We start from the raw sequence: 4,436 nt of genomic DNA, 5'->3' as shown, positions 1-4,436 counted from the left end.
GTATTTTTGTGCTTAAATATTCACAGACCATGTCGCGATTGGATTTATTGCACAGTTCTACTTTCCATGTATTCATGCATCCATTATTTTGCGTGTTTTACGTGACATCTGCGTTATGTAATTTTTTTCATTTTCATGACTGGATTCCGGGATTCCCTCTGCATCACGTAAGTCATTCAGCCTTAAGTTATAATCGGGACATACCTTTATCTGCAGGAGGGATGGTGTGTCCTATGTGTAGCAGGAAGGGTTATTACCCCTCCTACCTCTTACGTCATCGTTTAGTGTTTGGCCAACGGCCAGGGTTCCGGTGCGTATAAGAGCATGAGCTACCAATTCCTTGGCATGCGTCATTATCCGGGGTCGTGACGTCATATATGCGCCCTGCTGCTTTCTGCTGGGTTCAGCGTAACGTGCTGCTTGTAAAATTTGCCGAAGCTGTTTATCCACTGGCGGTGCTGTTGGCGGGTCTATGGGCTTGTTTGGAGAGTTGAATGTGGACATTTGAGACAGGTAAGAGAAGTACTCGTATGCGGGGTGGTTTATAGATGAGGTTTTATGGTTTGCTTTGACGAGGCGAGTAATCTGACTGATCTGTATGCTTAGTGTACGATTTATCGGCGCTTCATGCCAACGAGCTTGTCGGAGACATTCGCCTCCATCTATCGCATAGTCTGGGGATGGTGATTCTGGGACAGCGTGCTTGGTTGTGAGTATACTGTTTGAGCGTAAGCCAAGGGAGAAGAACTCTCAGTGTAACACCTCTCTGTTTTACTTTTTAGGCATGCGATAAGGACGATACCTACCTTCTGAATGAGTATTATCTGCCCTGTGTTTCGCTATATGACTTTGTTTGCGCTGTGCCTCATCAACTGCTGTTCTGTTTGGGTTCCGTTTTGTGTCTGCTGTTTTGTTGCGAGTGAGTCGTCTCGAGTGGACCGTTCAAGTGAACCGTTCAAGTGAACCATTTCAAGTGAATCGTTCCAAGTGAGCCATTCAAGTGAGCCATTTCAAGTGAACGGTTTCCAGCGAAGGATGACTCTGTGTCTGTGATATGTTTTGAGTTTGTGTTGTTTCCTTTTTTTGGTTTATTTCCTTAACTATTCGAGACTGAGTATTTTTGAAGTCATGTTTTGTTTTGAACCAAATTATCGTACTAGTGAATTTATATATATATATATATTTTGTGGTTGAATTGTACTGCTAAATTTATGTGATTTGTTGTTATTTTTGGTTTTTGATTGGAGACGATCAGGTCGGGACCAAGGAGTTGGTTCCGCCCTAGAATTGTAAAACAATTTTCGTCGTTTTGTTGTTATTTTTTTGCATGACACTGCTCTTTAATGTCTTTTTTTCTGTTGTTTGTTGGCAGGGCCTGGGCATCCGGGGGCAGATGAGAGGGCAATTAGGTGGTAGGGTCCTCACTGTGTGTCGTGGTCTTCTCTGACATGAGTCGTGGAGTGTGTGCTGTGCTGGTGTGTGTGCACTGAATAGAGTACTCTTCATAGAGGTGATACCTCGAGACTGCCCTTGGGTATGCCCAGGTTTCCCTGCTGCCCACTCTAGAACCTAGTAAATTGAAGAGATTGATTGCTGGCCAACACCTTTTACAGAAAAAGAACTGTCTTTTAACAATTCATAAAATGTTTTTCAATCACCTATGTCTCTGACTCCAACTGTGGTTAGGATCTGTGCGTGCCTTAGCTTAGATGTTATATTAAATTCTTGGGGCGAAATTCCCCAAGTGGCGTAGTCGGAAATAATAAACTGAATTGAGCGTGGGTATAAATTGTTGTTACGCCCAATGTCATATAGAATAGAGCTGCCGCTCCCGCACCACTTTGCCACATTTGGCGTATAGTCGGCACCGGATTGGGTCAGAGATAATAGGTTTTTGTTGTGTTTGTATTGTCTTTATGTTTTTCTTATATTTTTTTGGAAACAGAACAGCAGCTTGGTGTAAGGAACAGGTGGCTCTTCTCCGGGGTGGTAAGTTTACTTAAATGTCATCCGAAATGGAGGAAGAATTACAGGAGTTGCGGGAGTTAGTAGCTCAGTTAAAGGCTGATAAGGTCAGGATGCAGCAGCTACAGGCGCCTGTGGCTGGTACTTCGACTGCTCCACCTGTAGGGCCCCAATCTTCTGGTGCTAGTGCATCGGAACGATTAGTTTTTGTGCCTCGAGAGCGTCGGTGCCCAAAATTTAGCGGTAAATCCGGTATGAGTATCGATGAATGGGTCGAAGAGGCACGGGCTTGCATGAGGGCACGATATATGGGGGTCGCTGAACAAGCTTTCTTTGTATTCGACCATCTAGAGGGGGAGGCCCGAGAAGAGATTTGGTATCGCCCCGAGGCAGAGCGCGGAGATCCTGATAAAATTATCAAAGCATTACAAGAACTTTATGGGTGTTCGCAGTCGTATGTTGCATTACAAGAGGCTTTCTTTTCAAGGAAACAACAGGAGGGTGAGACACTGTTAGAATTCTCCCTTGCGCTTATGGTTTTTTTTGAGAGGGTTAAGAACCAAGCACCCAATGCTGTCGTGAATTCTGAGATTGTATTGCGGGATCAATTTGTGGAGCATGTATCCGATAATACTCTGCGCCGTGAGCTTAAGCAATTAGTCCGTAGCGGGCCCACTGCTACGCTATTAGAAGTTCGGGGAGAAGCAATTAGGTGGGAACGTGAGGGGATGCCCGGGGGTGTAAGGGCGCGTAGCCAGTCCGTCCCAGTAGCCTACGGCCTTCAGTATGGGGTACGTGGCGCCACCTCTACTGATAGGCAAAAGCCCCCACTACAGTCTGAGATGAGCGAACTTCGCGAAATGTTCCGACAGCAACAACAACAATTAAACCAGCTTACACAGACCATTGCTCGTCTCCAAACCCCGTACGTGCATGGTCGATCATCGCGTCCGGGTCCAGTTATATGTAGACGGTGTCAGCGCCCGGGTCATTATGCTCGAGAGTGCGATGGGGGCCGGCACCCCCACGCCTTCTCGAGCCTGTAGCGGGTCCTTCTACTCTTACACATGGGCAACCGCACTCTCCTCGGCTGGCGGAAAACTAGCTCCCGGCAGGTCGCAGAGTCACGACCCTGGTGGGGTGGTAGTTGACTCCCATCTCACAGATACATGTGGTCCATTTTCTCGCTTGATCTCTTCATGTCCACATTTGACTGTCTCTATAGGAGGAGTGTTAGTACCCTGTTTAGTCGACACCGGGTCAATGGTGTCGACTATTGTAGAAAGCTGTTTTCGTCAACATTTTGAGCCTTGGGGGCGGGACCAATTGCAGGGCTGTCAGTGGTTGCAGCTTCGAGCGCCTACTGGGCTGGAGATACCGTACCTTGGTTATTTGGAGCTGGATGTAGAAATGTGTGGCAGGTTGGTTGCGGGGTGTGGTGTCCTGGTGGTTAGGGATCCTCCTGGTGGGCTGAGTGCAGGGATCCCCGGAGTGTTGGGGATGAATGTACTTAGCCGGTGTTACCAGGAGCTCTTTGGCCAACACGGCGCAGCACTTTTTGATCTCCCTGTGGTTATGCAACTTCCAGGTGTATTGAGGGCTTTTCAGCATTGTTAACACGTGAGTGAAAAAGACCACTCTAACCGAGTAGGCGGAGTGCGGATGCGTGGGCGTAGAGCACGACGCATTCCTGGAGGCACCATTAAGTGGGTCGCTACAACCTGTTCGGACCAATTTGAGGGCCGGACTGTGTTGTTTGAGCCCCCCGAGTCTGGCATTCCCGCTGGGCTTTTGGCCTCACCGGGCTTGGTACCAGTAAGTCGAGGTACTGCATATGTGCCCGTGGTAAATGTTGGGGCAGCTGATGTGGTGCTCCGCCCTACCACAGTGGTGGGGAGTGTGAAGGAGGTCTACTTGGTTAACCTGCCACAGGGGGTCGTTGAAGTTAAGGCCAGGGTCGCTACAGTTCAGTCCCATAGTGCAGGGGGGGAGTCTCCTTCGCTTAACCAGATTGAGTCTCTGGACTTATCCGTTCTGCCTGCTGCAGAGCAGGATCAAGTTAGGGACTTCTTACGGAAGTATCAAGCAGTGTTTTCTTGCCATGAGGGAGATTTAGGTTGCACCCGACTAATCTCCCATGATATACCGGTCTTGGATGACGTCCCCGTGCGCCAGCGGTATAGGCGTATTCCCCCTTCAGAATATGAAGTAGTCAAAACTCATATTAACCAATTGTTGGAAGCTGGTATAGTACGCGAGAGCAGTAGTCCATACGCATCACCTATCATATTGGTAAAAAAAAAAGACGGTAGTCTGCGCATGTGCGTGGACTACCGTCATTTGAACGCCAAAACTAGAAAGGATGCCTTTCCCCTTCCCCGCATTGAGGAATCGTTAGATTCATTGTCCGGGGCCCGCTGGTTTTCCATACTGGATTTAGCCAGCGGGTACCTGCAGGTTCCGGTGTCAGA

General features: G+C 48.2%; 1 long non-coding RNA gene across 1 annotated transcript; it reads left to right on the top strand.

Moving 5' to 3' along the window:
• Positions 1-378: 378 nt before the first annotated feature.
• Positions 379-892, top strand: LOC130083452 (uncharacterized). Its single transcript, XR_008806836.1, has 3 exons — positions 379-513; positions 607-709; positions 783-892. It is a non-coding gene; the product is annotated as an uncharacterized LOC130083452 (long non-coding RNA).
• Positions 893-4,436: the final 3,544 nt, after the last annotated feature.

Source organism: Rhinichthys klamathensis, unplaced genomic scaffold (genome assembly GCF_029890125.1).
Source record: "Rhinichthys klamathensis goyatoka isolate OS25496 unplaced genomic scaffold, OSU_Roscu_1.1 h1tg000055l_1, whole genome shotgun sequence".
In the NCBI taxonomy this organism is placed as follows: Eukaryota; Metazoa; Chordata; class Actinopteri; order Cypriniformes; family Leuciscidae; genus Rhinichthys; species Rhinichthys klamathensis.
This window is presented reverse-complemented; position numbering and strand designations above follow the sequence as displayed.